At 40.8% G+C, this 16,380-nt stretch overlaps 1 protein-coding gene across 2 annotated transcripts in view; it reads right to left on the reverse strand.

Annotated features, from left to right (window-relative positions):
* The window catches only part of CYTIP (cytohesin 1 interacting protein), a 77,607-nt gene extending 66,888 nt beyond the window's left edge, over positions 1–10,719 (reverse strand). Inside the window, exon 1 of one of the 2 annotated variants that reach the window (XM_028830724.2) lies at positions 10,581–10,719. The gene's annotated coding sequence lies outside the window, so the exon portion shown is untranslated. The remainder of the gene's footprint in view (positions 1–10,580) is intronic. The other variant, XM_077956559.1, reaches the window with a different exon arrangement.
* Between the last annotated feature and the right edge of the window lie 5,661 nt (positions 10,720–16,380).

Here is a 16,380-nt window from a genome sequence, read left to right on the forward strand (position 1 = left end):
AGGAGTATATTTAGTTTTATACGAAACTGCGAAGCTGTCTTCCAAGGCAGCTGTACCATTTTGCATCTCCACCAACAATGAATGAGGGTTCCTGTTGCTCTACATTCTCATCAACATTTGGTGTTGTCAGTGTTTTAGATTTTTGCCATTCCCATAGGCCTGTATTAGTATCCTGTCATTTTAATTTACATTTCCTGGTAGGTAGATCAAGATGGCAGAATAGAAGACTCCACCAATCGACTCCCTCCCAAACCCCAAGGACACCAATTTAACAACTATCTATGCACAAAAAAAGGCATCTTCAGAAGAATCCATAATCAGGTGAGCACTCATAGTACTTGGTTTTAACTCTGTATTGCTGAAAGGGGCCCTGAAGAGGTAGAAAAAAAGACACAACCCTTCCCTCCACCTCCCCATCCCAGCAGCAGTGGTATGGTACAGAAAGCTTGTCTGTGAAGTGGGGGAGGGAGAGTGCAGCAATTGTGAGGCATTGAACTCAGTGCTGTTCTGTTCTAACAAAAAGGAAAACCAGTCCAAACTTAGCTGATCACCCACCCAAAGAAGGAGCATCAGCTAAGTTCTCACCAATCCCAGTAGTAAGAACTTGAGTTCCCACAAGCCTCACCACCATGGTCTAAAGTGCTCTGGGGCTCTAAATAAATTCGAATGGCATTCTAGTTCACAAGGACTGCAACACCTTGGTGAGTCCTAAGGCTAAACTGGGCTCAGAGACAGTTGACTGGAGGGGCATGTGATCTACTGAGACACTGCAGCACCTAAGGCAGGGCTGCTATTAACACTACCCTAACCCCAGGTTGCATAGCTCACAGCTCCAAAAGAGACATTTTCCTTCCACTTGAGGAGAGGAGAAGGAAGAGTGAGCATGAATTTGTCTTGCATCTTAGATACCAGTTCAGCCAAAGCAGGATAGGACACCAATTGGAGTCATGAGGCCCCCTTTCCAGGCCATAGATCCTGGATGACATTTTCAGACATACCGTGGGCCAGAAGGGAACCCATTGCTTTGAAAGAAAAGACCCTTTCCTGGCAGCATTCATCACCTGCTAAGTGAAGAGCCCTTAGGCTTTGAATAACCAGCAGCAATATGCAGGTACTAATTGAGGGTCTTGGGGGAGACTCTGAAACTTGCTGGCTTTAGGTGACTCAGAACATTCCCAGCCATGGTGGCTATGGGTGAGACTTCTTCTGCTTGAAAAAAATGAAGGGAAAAGCAAAGGGGACTTTATCATGCACCTTGGCCACAGTGGGGTAGAGCACCAAGCAGGCCTCTTGGGGTCCTCAATTCCAGGACTTGGCTCTTGGATGGCATTTCTAGACCTGCCCTGGGCCAGAAGGGAGCACACTGCCCTGAAGGGTGAGTCCCAAGTCAGACAGTATTCACCACAAGCTGACTGAAGAGACTTTGTGCCTTAAGGGAACATTGGTGGTAGTCTGCTAGCACTCCCTGTGGGCCTGTGGTGGCGGTGGCCATGAGGTGAGGCTCCTCTGCCTTTGAAAAGGCGAGGGAAGAGTGAGATGGACTGTATCTTGTAGTTTGAATGCCAGCTGAGCTGCAGTATAATAGAACACCGGCTAGACTTCTAAGGGTTTTGACTCTAATCCCTGGCTCCTGGGTTGTACCTCTGGACCTGCCTGGGGCCTGGGGGAACTTGCTGCCCTGAAGGAAAGGACACGGGTCTGGCTGGCTTTGCCACTTGCCGATTGCAGAGCCCCAAGACCTTCAGAAAACATAGGGAGTAGCCAGGGAGTGGTTACAACAGGCCTTGGGTGAAATCCAGTACTGTGCTGGCTTCAGGTCTGACTGAGCACAGTCATAGTGGTGATTGCCACAAGGAAGCTTGTATCACTCCACCCCCAGCTTCGGGTGGCTCAGAATAGAGAGTCTCCATTTGTTTGAGAGAAAGTAAGGGAAGAGAAAAAGAGTCCCTTCCTGATAATCCAAAACATTCTCCCAGATCTTGTCTAAGACCATTAAGGCACTACCTCTACGAGTACGCAATAACCACAGTGTTACTGGTGCCTCTTGAAGCAGATACAGCTTAGATCACAACATCCAAGTCCTTTCAAATATCTGGAAAGCCTTCCCAAGAAGGACCAGTACAAACACCAGACTGCAAAGACCATGATAAATACCCAGACACAGATTGAACATCTACAAGTATCCAGACAACCCAGGAAAACATAACCTCATTAAATGAACCTAATAAGGCACCAGGGACCAGTGTTGGAGAAACAGAGATATGTGACCTTTCAGACAGAAAATTTAAAATAGCTGTTTTAAGGAAACTCAAAGAAATTCAAGAGAACACAGGAAAGGCATTCAGAATTCTATCAGATAAATTTAACAAAGAGGTTGAAATAATTTAAAAGAATCAAACAGAAAATCTGGAACTGAAAAATACAATTGACATACTAAAAAATGCATCAGTCTTTTAATAACAGAATTGGCCAAGCAGAAGAAAGAATTAGTGAGCTTGAAGACATGCTATTTGTAAATACACAGTCAAAGGAGACAAAAGAATGAAGGATAAGAAACAATGGAGCACGCCTACAAGATCTAGAAAATAGCCTTAAAAGGGCAAATCTAAGAGTTACTGGCCTTAAAGAGGAGGTAGAGAAAGAGCTGTAGAGAGTTCATTCAGAGGGATAACAGAGACTTTCCCAAACCTAGAGGAAGATATGAATATCCAAATCCAAAAAAGGTCATGGAACACCAAGCAGATTTAACCCAAAGAAGACTACCTTGAGGCATTTAATAATTTGCATTTCCTAATGAGATATGACGTTGAGCATCTTTTCATATGCTTATTTGCCATCTTTCGTTCCTCTTTGGTGAATTGTTTTCAAATCTTTTGCACGCTTATTAATCAGGTTGTACATGTTCTTATTGTTGAGTTTTATAATTTCTGTGAATATTTTGGATAACAGTCCTTTATCAGATACGTCTTTTGTAATTATTGTATCCCAGTCTGTGACTTGCCTTTTCATTCTCTTGACAGCTTCCATTGCAGATGAGAAGTTTTCAATTTCATATCAATTTTTGTTCCCCAAAGTATACAAATGTAACAGGCTACTGAGTACAAGTTTTTCTGTTACCCCAAAATTGGCAATTAATGCCACAATATTAAAATAGAGAAGTTGGAGAACTGATAACAACTAGAGCTGACCACCTTCTTTAAGGCTTACGAAGCCACAACCAGGTAAAGGCTCTGCTGCTCTAAATCATCACCCCAAACTGTACCTTCTCCCTCTCCAGTCAAGTCTGAAAGGAAGAATGAGGTGGGAACAGAGAAGAAGGAAATGATTAGAGGTGTAAGGTAGCCTTGGTAGGGGTGGGAAGAGAGTAATGCTTCAGTTTTCTATCTATTCCACCAAGACATGCCTCTCACCACTGAACCAAGTACTGGGGCTGCCATGAGAACCACTCTTAAAGCCTGGAAGGAGTGCCTGTAGGAAGAGGAGGCCAGCATTCCATTTCTAGCTTTGACATCTGCACCTGCAGTGGCCTTGCCAATCCAGCCCCTGTACCTACCTGAACTGAGGGGGAAAAAAGTGACATAGAAAAGGGAGAGAGCACAGACTTGGGGCAACCCACATGTGTATCTCCATGGGCCATGTGAACTTGGGGGCAGCAGCTAGGTTTGTGTTATCTTGACAAATTCTACCCACAAGGATTGGCCATTGAAAGCACGTCTCAGCAGCAGGAGCTGGGGAGTGTTCCATGTATGAGATATCAATGACTGTGCAGTGGTGAGGTCCCTAAGGGGCTTCTGAAAACTCCCAGGTAGAGACCTCTGCCTCCCAGTCCACATTAACCACAGAAACAGTCAACATTTTACAGACGACAAACTTCAGCTGCACTATTAAATGTGAGAGACTTGTCCTTCTTTTTCTTTCCCAAATCACCACAAACTGTGGAACCCTAGAAGAGGGAGAAGGGGATAGTCTCCCAGAGGCAGACCACACGCATGTCTTCTGTTCCCGACACCTTATATCTGATCTGTGATGTTGGAGGGAATAGCTCTAAATTAGATTGAGATTGAAGCTTTTCTAACACTGAGTTGTTATGGTTTTGTTTTTTCTACAGAAGCCTAACCAAAAGATCACAGGATCTGCCCAAGTAAAAGAGAAATGTGACAAAGCTTAAGTAATTGAAAAAAAAAAATGTTACTTTCCTATATATGCCCCAGGGAAATTCAGAATATTCAGCAAACTCATTACTAAAAGTAAACAAAATAATATGATATTACTATTAGGAAGAGAAGTACTTCATTAAAGTGATCACAAGTGAGAAATTAAGGAGAAGGACACTAAGCATACACTCCATATTGTATTTTTTATAATAATTAGGAGACTTTAAATCAAAGAGCAAACTATACAAGATTAATAATGATGGCACTCAGTATAGCCGATTTACAGCATATTATAGTAGTAGTAACATGGGCTACAGAATGAGAAAGACCAAGATTCAGTAAAGTATTTTGATGAATGGCCCTCAATTTGGTTTTATCTGATGTTTTGTCATGAATTCGATTGAAGCCATAAATTACTGGAAAGGCTATCACGGAACTGTATTTTAACATAATTGAAAGTATTTTCTTCAAACAATTTTGAAATTGTATTTTTTCAACATATTATATCATACAGTTTATCTCTTATCAATAACACTTTCCATGGGCATTATTTTCTCATCTGAGGAGATGGAGACAATAAATAGATTATACTGACATATATAATAGACTAGTGCAGTAATATGACAGTATGGCTCAGATAACTTTTAAAAGCTATGACGATGTCTACTGTCATCAAGAAATATTAATTGGGTAGGAAGAATTTGAGCTAGGCTTTGCAAGGTAGGAAAATATTGCTAACCAGGGAGGGTGAAACTTTATACATCAGGCAAAGAGGCAGAGGAAGGAATATATTAGGAATAGGAACCCATAGTATGGCATAAAGAGGCTGTAAAGCCATCACCCAGCAGATTTTGAAATCTTTTCAAAAATATTGTATTCTGTTCTAAAATATAACTGTGAAGTAGGTGTCATCATCTTATTTTCACTAATAAAATTAATTGAGGCATAAATAAGTTGAATGATTTTTTACTAGACCACTCAGTATAAACACTACATGAAAAGTCAAATCCAGATTATTTGGATTTCTAATTTTATTGTCTTTCCATTACATTTTTAAGATTCTCTAATATTAACTTGGAATAAATTGGTGTTGAAATAAAAAATTATTCCATCTAGGCCGGTCACGGTGGCTCATGCCTGTAATCCCAGCACTTTGGGAGGCTGAGGCAGGTGGATCATGAGGTCAGGAGATCGAGACCATCCTGGCTAACACAGTGAAACCCCATCTCCGCAAAAATACAAAAAAATTAGCCGGGCATGGTGGCGGGCGCCTGTAGTCCCAGCTACTCGGGAGGCTAAGGCAGGAGAATGGTGTGAACCCGGGAAGCGGAGCTTGCAGTGAGCCGAGATGGCACCACTGCACTCCAACCTGGTGACAGAGTGAGACTCAGTCTTAAAAAAAAAAAAAAAATTATTCCATCAAAAAATGTCCTGATGTATTTACTACCTCTGTGACCTCTCAGAATCCACATGGGAAATGGCCACAGTAATGCCTTCTAACAGGGTTACTGACAGGATTAATGATGAAATATGACCTAGCAGATGATAGGCACTTGAAAAACAGTGGCTACTGTTGCTAGCATTTTTTCTTCATCATTTATTCATAATTACCACCTATTAAGGTGATTATTTACAGAAAAGATATCAGAGAGATCCAGAGTCAAAATAGTACTGGTAAAAATATATTTAAGTGGAAATTTTGGCTTATGAAAAAAAATCATAATTCAGGGTAAACAAAATTCCTCAAAGTAGCTAGCATTTCACAATAACTTAGCTGCCCTAGTTTATGGACTACTCTGTAGGTAAGAAAAATATAAAGTGATGGGTTTTGTCCCATGCTATATGGCTTATAACATTGTATCAGGACTGAAAGGGCACTCAGAGGGAACATTTAGGCCAAAGGAGGCTACATGATATGCTCAGGGACATCCGATCCTACCTCAGCCCCACTCATTCTTCATCCTTCATATGCCCCATCTATTTGTTTGCTGGATGTTTCTATCATACCATACATTTATGTGCCGCCAAATTTCATCTTTGTCATTTAAGGAAGGCACCTAAGATACCAGTATTGGGTCCTCTGCTCTTGGTACTTCATTTCGGGGGAGTACTTGGCCTCACCATCTGATTCAACACCACCTAACATTGCACTGAATGACCAGACAAGTATTTGACTCATGAAAGTCTGTTTGATTTGTGATCCCTGTATTCCCTCCCCTCTTTGACCATTATTCTCTTTATTCATTCTTCCTTCCACACAGAGGGGGTAGCAAATATGGGTTTTTTTTTTTTTTTTTTGAGACAGAGTTTTGCTCTTGTTGCCTAAGCTGGAGTGCAATGGTGTGATCTCGGCTCAGTGAAACCTCCACCTCCCAGGTTCAATTGATTCTCCTGCCTCAGCCTCCCAAGTAGCTGGGATTACAGGTATGTACCACCACACTTGGCTAATTTTTTGTATTTTTAGTAGAAATGAGGTTTCACCATGTTAGCCAGGCTGGTTGCGAACTCCTGACCTCAGATGATCCGCCCGCCTCGGCCTCCCAAAGTGCTGGGATTACAGGCGTGAGCCACCATACCCTACCGGGGTTAGCAAATATGAAACAGTCACAGTATTTTATGCATTTCACTTTGTTCTCTTTAGAAGTTCTCATAATTGTTGTCCTGAGAAAAATCAATTAAACTATTGACTTAAATACCATGTGGGATCAATTATAATTCCAATTAACTGTGCCATCTGGGTTGCTCATTACCACTTTGGGAAAAAACTTGTTATAGTGAGAAAGTGTGTCTCCTGTCCTCATGTTTATTCATCGTTAGGTCTAGAATTTACCGTTAGACACTGCCCCTGCATCCTTAAGATCCCATAGCTAACCTCCTCTATTGTGATGCCTTGGGTCTGTCTGCCCCAAACCATTTTTCCTGGTCACAGAGGACTTGTTACTGGCATCCCTCTTCTCTTCCCACTGCAAGAGCTAACAATTACTAATTCAACACATGTCAGTCACTCTGCTAACCCACTTTGCATGCATGATTTGTTCAAATCCCACGAGGTAGACAATACTGTTCTCCTCTTTCAGAAAGAAAATACTTGAACCTTAGAAAGAGAAAGATGCCTTTTCCAATGCCACAGTGTGTTCAAACACAAGTCCCTGAGACACAGGCACTGCCCCTCAACCCAGCTGTCCTGAGCCTTTCTCAGAGCCAGGTTCCTGATGTGTTCTGAGCTCATAAGCCTTTAATGAGATAAACAAGCTAGAGAACCCCAGAAATGTTTCTCAAAATTGAGATCCTTCAACACCAGCATCTTTTACAAAATATAGATTCCCAGGGAAACACATCCCCCCACCTCATACTTACTGAACCAGAATCACAAGAAGCAAGACCCAGGAACTAGTGCTTGAATACCATCCAGTGGGGGTTACATGCTTAAAAGTTGAGATCTTCTGTCCTGTGTCTTTCTTACAGGGCACCTCAAGTGTATTTAACAAAGTCTCCCCAGAGACAATGCCCTGACTTCTGGTGGTCTAGCCCTAAAATGTAACTCGGATATGATCTGGATTTGAGAGAAAACTTTGTGATACACTCAAAGCTCACCTTTTGACTGACAATTTATTTGATGAAGTTTCAGCTGCCTCTGGCTGAGTTCCGAGCCCTATGTCACAGAAAGCACATAAAAGCAACTAATCTGCTGATCTTTTTTGTAGCAGCCACAAAAAGAGATACTCTATTCAATTAAAATGTTTGTTGATTTTCTATTCTTTGCAGATAATACAGAGGTGAAAGGACAGGGTTCCTGTCCTGAGAAAGGCTGGAGTAGATACAGATAAGAAAATAATCAATTCTCTCTCTCTCTCTCTCTCTCTCTCTCTCTGTCTCTCTGCCCCTCCCTCTCTCCTTCCCTCCCTCTCTCTCTTCCCCTCCCTCTCTCCTTCCCTCCCTCCCTCTCTCCTTCCCTCCCTCTCTCTCTTTCTCTTTCACACACACACACTCCCATGAGCCAACTCAACCTGTCTTCATCATTAGAATATCACATTTGAGTTCTAGTGCTTAACCAATGTAAAATTGACTTTTCACCATCTCCCTCCTTTCTTTTTTCTTAATAAGAACCTTCAACTTCCTAGACCAATCTCTTGTCTCTTCCCTTCTCCTTGTGTTGATGTCATACTCTTGCATGTATTGAACCCTTCCATTATCAAAAATAGATGTCTAAATGTCATAAACTCAGCATCTGCCTTGACATAAGATATCCCCATAGCAAATCCACTGATATAAGAAAAAATAGGCAAAACCTAGTATCAACAAGTAGAAGTCCAAAATACTTAGATGAGTCAGTCAGCTTACTCATTAAACACTTGAATAAAAACTTTCCAGCAATAATTTCCTCAATATGATATTTATTTGAATATATAACACTGCATTAAAATTTGTTAATTTCTTCCCCTCCCCAAGATCAAAGGAAGTAATGAATAATGAGAATCAACCCACACCATTCAAACTCAAACCTACCATAGAACTCTGGTTGGCAAATCTCAGTCAGTGATTCCTCCTGGTTCCCAAGCCAGAGCATAGGAGGTTTTGTCTACTCTGCTCTAAATAAATGTACAGCCTTCTGAAATGCAACAGGTCATTAACATAATGAAAAAGGAAATACAGCCTCCCCCTAATTCAGACTGCTCACCTCATCTTCCCTGAAGTGAGTTCTCATCCATTTATTTCAGGACATGGACAAACTATCTAGTATCAAATACTCACAAATAGAGATTGGAAAAAAAAGAAAAATTCGATGATGCCTATGTGATTCTCAAGCTCTGTACAAATAAAAAATTCATCTTATACTGAATCAGGTGACGAAAGAAACCATTTCTTTCTTTCGTTTTTTTTTTTTTTTTTTTTTTTTTGAGACGGAGCCTTGCTCTGTTGCCCAGGCTGGAGTGCAGCGCCCAGATCTCAGCTCACTGCAAGCTCTGCCTCCTGGGTTCACGCTATTCTCCTGCCTCAGCCTCCCGAGTAGCTGGGACTACAGGTGCCCGCCACCACGACTGGCTAGTGTTTTGTATTTTTTAGTAGAGACGGGGTTTCACTGTGTTAGCCAGGATGGTCTTGATCTCCTGACCTCGTGATCTGCCCATCTCGGCCTCCCAAAGTGCTGAGATTACAGGCTTGAGCCACCGCGCCCGGCCAGAAACCGTTTCTTATCTGGAGTTACTCCCAAATAAATGTTGTACTTGTGACTTTCATGTGGACTCAGCTTTCCGGGTTTCAAATGCTACTTACTATAATCTAACTACAAATTCAGCTCCACCTACTTTTGTTTTCGGGTAAATAATGAGTGTATTTTAGTTGGAAGGAGTTTCCTTCTATATATATTTTTTTTAAAAAAACAAAACCTTAAGCCTTACTCTTGGTTAACTTCATGTGGTTCAACTAAAGTCAGACTTAGAGTTTTTTCTTTGAAGCAGGATAGACATCACTTAGGTTGCCTATCTTCTTAACAATGCCATGTTGGCTTTTTTCCACGTGACATTTAATTCCAGCCCCTAGAAATAATTTGTAGAGAGAGCAAATTTGCCACATGTACAGCAATTAACATGAAAAATTTTCCACACACATAGAAAAGCTCATGATATGGTCTGGAAAACAAGTCACTTCCAACTTGTGGAAAACTGGAGGTGTTCTTGCCTTTAAGGCAAGATCTGCCTCCGATAGTCATTCTAGTTATTCTGAACCTGTAACTGCCTCTCCCTGTTTTATTTTGAGATATTTATCATGTGTGATCAGTTGAAAGTTAACCTGGTGTAACACAAAAAGAAAAAAAAACTCCTTTGCTTGAATTTGTTCACAAAGGACATCCATTCTTAATAGAAAACATAGCTTTTGTTTTCCAAATCACATGTGAGTTGTTTAATTATGAAGTTCCTAACAATGATGGCAATTTGAACAATAGTTACAAATGCATTGGAAACTATTGCATCCTTGGCCAACCATATGTGACACAGAACTCCGTTATTTGCCATCATCAAATATGAAGAAAATAGTGGGGAAGGAAATCATAGCAGTTGAAAATTGTACTCATATAAAAGAAATCTGGCTTATCTTATGGGTTCCTACTAACAGAACTATGTAACATTTTGCTGCCAGTTACTAGCCAAGGTTTTGTATTATGTATATGGGCCACATAAAACTGAAAAAACAGCTGCTTCCACACATACCCCCAATTGCCTATATAACACTTCTATCTCCCCTTCAGGATCTAGCTTGATGTGTCCTCACGGATGAGTCTGTCTGTCCAATAGCTCCGTCCACGGGTGGCCAAGCATCTGCATCCCTCTAAACACCAATCCCTGTAAGAATCGTTAGTATCGACCCAAGTTTCATTTCTCCTCGCTGGCCTTAAAGAAATCTTTTCGATGTTTGCTGTGTCCCTACCTGTCCTGTAGTGCTGGAGCTGGCTGGAGAGAGGCAGTAAAGGCCGTGAGGCTGCCCTGTGGGAGACACTGGCTCTGCACAGAGCTGGGGGAGGGCACATTGCTGGCAGCTGGAGGAAGAGGAGGAGGAGGAATTTGTGTGCCACTGCAAACAATACACAGTGCCAACAAAAACACCATCCTTTTTCCCAAGAAGTTCAAAGCACTTTGCAAACATTAACTTATGAGCTCACATAGTCATGAAGCAATTATTACTTTATTACACCCTTAAGATAACTACTGCAAGCAAAGTGACTAGGAAAAAAAGAATGCATTCATTGTTTCATTATTCCTTGGCTATTTATTGCATACCTACTATGTGCTGGGCACTGGAGGTGAAGGAGCTCCTATGGGCTCTCACACTACTCCATGTTCTTTTGCCAACCCAGTTAGGGCACTAAGCACCTGGCTACACTAGTTATTATGTTTATTTACACTTTATTTTTGCCCAAATTGTTTAATGGAATGTGCTCCATTCTTCAGAATGCCTATAATGTGCTAAGTGCTAAGCGAACAGACAAAGGAAAAACTTTTAAAGTCACCTATAAATCTCATTACCACTTTAGGAACTAGGGAATAGCAATTCAAAGTGTTTTCTTTTAAGATGCTGTAAACAAGCTTTAGTGTGTGCAATCTTTGTCTCTTTCAAAGTCTGTGGAATTGCCATAGTGAATAAGGAGAGTTAAGATCAGTAATATCGTGCCGAATAGTTTATATAAATAATCTATATATTTTAAATCATTAATTAGGTGAGCAAGCATGTTTGGTGATGCAGAGAGCCTTTATCCATGGGTCTTTTTATGATCTCCCTTTTATTGTGACAAAATGGCAGGTCAGATATAGAAAGTGGTTGACGCCGTTTCTAAATTCTTCTCCTTAGGCATCGGACTCCAGATATTTTAGAGTATATGTTGTCTAAGACTAATTGGACAGAAGAGGCTGGTGGCTGCTTTTAAAAAATGCATGACTTTTTGATGAATCGAAAGGGGCTCAAGGTGTTGTCTTTTAAAGATGCAAGCTAAGGATTCTAGTCTGTTCAGGTGTTACCCACACAACAGGTGGGATAAATTGCTAGGCAGTTGACAGTCCAATGACCACAACCATGGAGGATTTAAGAGGGAGATTTTATTATTTGCAACAAGGAAGGAGGACATCTGGGATAGTTCCCCAGGCAGTGCCTCCAGGAACAACAGTAAAAGCAGGGCTTGTATTAGGCTGGTTAGCTGAGTCATTGTATGTGGAAGTGATGTAAAGGCAGGGCAGTTGCCTGCTGATCATGCTTCTACATACACTGCGTGTACAGAAAATGGCAAATAAGCTCCTCCCTGAGCAGGGTTTGTTACTATGGTTAATGAGGAGAGTTGGCCAAAGTTCATCTCCAACTCAGGCATCTCTGGATCCAACCAGTTTTAGTGTTTCCAGGGCTGAGCTTCTTCCCAGGGCTTTTTGAAATAAGAACTCAAGATACAACAGTCACAAGTGGAGATTTCCTCACAGTGCATACCCAAAACCCTGGAACCCTGGGTTACACAGGGAGTCACTAACCCACCCTAGTTTGGACTGAACATAGAGGCTGTTGTGGTTCTCACTTAGACATTTACATATATTTTTAAAGTTATAGAGAATGGTAATGCCACTTAAAACCCAACATTCCTCTCTAATAAATACTTCTCTGACAAAACAGAATATAATGGATGTATAATATTGATCCAACACTCAAATGTATTGGTTACCACACATACCCCATGAAATTCAAGCTCCATATCTTAGCATTTAAGTAGCACCGTCCTTTGGCCCCTAAGTACCTTTCCAGTCTCAGCCTCATCCTCATCCTCCTTATCACTCTGGCCGCAGCATAGGTTTTCATAATAGTATGTGATTCTTACCTAGTATCCTCTGTCTTGAAGCCTGCCCCTGCCCAGCTCCAATAGACACACACACACACACACACACACACACACACACACACACCTTTTCTACCTGAAAAACTTCATTCTTCAAGAGCACATGATGTCTTCTTAGCCAATTTATTCCCAAAATATATCATGTATAGAGATCATATCTTATTCCTTCATATCTTCAGCAACTAGTATAAATCTTTGTTGAATGTGGATTTTCAAGAACACATCAATATAGCACTTACTAATGAGGGCAAGGTGATCAATTACTTGGGTTTACTCTTCAGCTGGTTGCACAAATGGGATTTTTAAAAAATCTTTTTATTAAGCAGAGCTGCTAATAAAGAGAATAAAATCAATTAAATAAATTATTAAGTTAAAAGCAGATCTATTATTCTGTATTAAAAAGGTGCCACATTAATAATACCATTATTACCCAGCTTCTCACACCTTAGATAGCAAAAAACTTCAGAGCCTGGGCCATGTTCTGTCTACTCCAAATATAATAATAGCACTGAAGGGAAAACTATATACCTGTGGAACTGCTACAGGAGGATGAAAAATGGCTAAACATCAACAGCAATGACAATGCAAGCTGAAACTGCTTATTTCTAGTTTCAACTTACATAGGAAGAGAACAGAATAAAGGGACAGGGAAGGATCCAGAACAAAAAAGAAAAGGAGGAGAGGAAACCAAGGGAATGGCTGCTGGAAAAGATTATCCTTACAATTAGGTTCTGCCATTTTTCTCTTTATGAAAGTGAGAAATAGGGATATTTCTATTGATTGCACAGAACAGAATGACCAGCAGTTGGAAATAAATACTACTTAGTAAAAAGTTGTCCTATCTTCAAAGCCTTTTGCAAAAATTAGGGGCTGCTGATCTCTTTCAATATTTTAGGAAGAGTCCTGTCATTATCTAGATTTGAAACATTGATGTCTGTTTTTCAGTTTTACTCAAAATAAACTTAGGGAAATTAATAATTTAACCTGTGCATAGCATGTATATTTAAAACCACATACTTTTAGTGGGCATAGTGAAGTACTCCTGCAAATATTCTTAGTTCACTGGATCCTCACAGCAACCCTTCAAGGTGAGTATGGCATCTTTTTACAGATAAAGAGACTGAGTCTCAGAGAGATTTAGTATCTTGCAGAATTAATACATAAACCCCAACAGTCTAACTGTACTCTGGGGATTCTTTCATCAAATTACAACACTATGTGAATACTTTAAGAATTATTATAGATGCAGCTTTTATTCTTTACAGAACAAAATGCTGGCACTTTATATTATGCACCCAAATTTACTGAACAAGAGGTCTGTATGTTATATAAAATGATTTTTTTCCTTGATACCTGGAAATTACCTGAGAATCCCAATGCCATTTAAGGAATGCATTCCCAAGTTAATTAAACCTCATCAACACACAAGCAAATATTTATTTTCAGTTCTAAAAGCTTTCAGCCTTAATTCATTCTTTAGCAGACAATGCAAATTCATGTTTCCCGCCAAATCCAGCAGAGGGCAGGATACTCCCACCAACAGCCAGCAGCTGGCTCGTGCCTCTAGCCAAGCCAGTGCAGTTACCTGGTGCAGTGTTCCCACACTGGAGCAATCATCACCTTCTCACCTGGATCTGAAATGCAGTGTAGGCTTGTGCTGAAAATAGGGAATGTGGGATGTGCCCTTGGAAACGTCCAGAAAAATTTTGACTTAGAGGCCGTTCACATTTTGTTTGATCTAAAGATACCTGGAAACTAGCCAGTTCCAATTATCTTCCTGGAATATCTTGCTGAGGATGCTACGCTACGGAATTAATTTAAGATATACTATGATAGTTTCTGTTTCTGGCTTTAGGCCATCGCAGGTCATAGCTGAGCTACTCCACTCTTGGGCTCCATACCTGTTTCCCATACCTTCTATCTCCCTGTGTCCCAAACAACTCTTAAGAACTACCCATTGCATGACCTCCTCTGTCTGTCATCCCTGCATAACCTCCACTAATCAGAAACAATGACCTCCTGCCCACTAATTCAAATTCTCCCCAAGCCCGACTTATGGGCCACCTCCTCCAGGAAGTTGCTGGAGGTCCTGGCCCCAGTGGTCATCATCAAGAAACATTTGCCAAGGTCAAAGTCAAAGAAAATATAAAGAAGAATCTCTAAACTCACTTTTTCATTTGGGAATCCCAGAATTGCAATTTGAGTCATACACAAACACAGGGGTGGTCTTCAGTATGTCTGAAGAACAAAGAGAAGGTTGGGAGTTTCACTGGAAAGAGAAATGTTATGTTATTTTGAAAGAAAACTCATTGGCACTAGCAAAGTTTCGGTGGGCTGGCAAGCTCTGATTGGTGAGTGACGGTGGTAGGTAAAATTAATCTTAGAGTCTCAGCAGTTTGTTTCAGCAACTGGACATGTGGACAATTCTTGGGGTAGCTGTTATGTGCCCCTAGTCATTTTCCCCCTTGCCCCTTGAATCTGATTTAGTTCGGTATGACAATAATAAATCAATGTGTGTAGTTAACTTTCACAGTAAGCGAACTATTAGGTGAAGGTTTTGTACTAGAGCTTGGATCTAAAAAGATATATCCCATTCCTTCCAGTCCAGATAGTAGCATGGTAAATGTAACATGGAAGAGAGCAAGGATAAATGTCACAGTTCACAGGAGAGAACAGTGCTTCTGAAGGTGGCAGAATAATTGTAGCAAACTTCTAGAATTTTCAAACTATGGACTACAAGTTTGTCATTAGGACCTCAAAGGCTCCCAGGGTGAGGTGGCAGTAGGGGAAGGGATGGGTAGTTGGACCGGCTTTGTACCACCCCCAAACCCACTTCCCTATCCTCACTTCCACCCACCTCCAACCAGATTAAAACAATGCCATTTTAACCTGTAGTATTTGTGTACACCTCTAGATACTACATAGAGTTCCAAAAGGGGATCCGCAAGTAAGCAAACAATCCACCCACCAATAATCGTAACAACAACAAAACAAATTTTTAAAAAACAGTTTAAAAATCACTGTTCTAAAATTCAAAGGCCTTTCTTCACTGTTGAGGAAACCATTCCTGGAGAGGAGGAATGACCAAACTAAGTTGTAGGCTGGTCAGTGAGGGAACTGGAATTTGAATTCCATCTAGCCTCTAAAGCCTAACACTTTTGACTAAAAGATGAGGCTTATTTTGAGCCTGAAAGAGAAGGATGCATTAAATAAAGGGATGAACTCCCTTAGTCATTCTTAGGTAAAAAGAGTCACCCAACCAGCAAAGCCATCCAGAGCAGAGGTGAGGGGCAAAGTTGCTTGCATGAACTTAACCAGCTACAGATTAAGGTTATGTTTTAAACCACATTTATTGGCAATGAATTGAGCACTTGGACAGAGTGGTGAACCAGAGAGATGTGACAACTCTCTGTGTTCATGGAGCTTACATTCTAGTAAAAGATATAGATATGTCACTGTCATTTGAGAAATGTTACACTGGAGAAGTACAATGTTCCACAAGGGAGTTATTAAATTCTATGCTTAGCACCACCTCCCAGATTATTCTTTCAGCCAGGTCTAATTAACTATTTAAACAACTAGTTGTCCCAGTTGCATAAAGTCCAGCCTGGCTCTCTTTAGGCCTTTCCCCCACCCTCAACGCAGAATGTCATCCAGGATCTCAAGTTGCATTTACTTGTCATGTCTACTCAGCCTTCTGCAATCTGGGACAGTTTCTTAGTCTTATCTTTTCTTTTTCATGACCTTGACACTTTTGAAGAGTATGGTCAGCTGTTTTATAGAATATTCTTCAATCTGTTTGTCTAATATTTCCTCATGATTAAGTAAAACTCATGTATTTTTGGCAAGAATATCCCC

The sequence above is a fragment of the Macaca mulatta genome, chromosome 12 (genome assembly GCF_049350105.2).
Source record: "Macaca mulatta isolate MMU2019108-1 chromosome 12, T2T-MMU8v2.0, whole genome shotgun sequence".
NCBI classification, from domain to species: Eukaryota; Metazoa; Chordata; class Mammalia; order Primates; family Cercopithecidae; genus Macaca; species Macaca mulatta.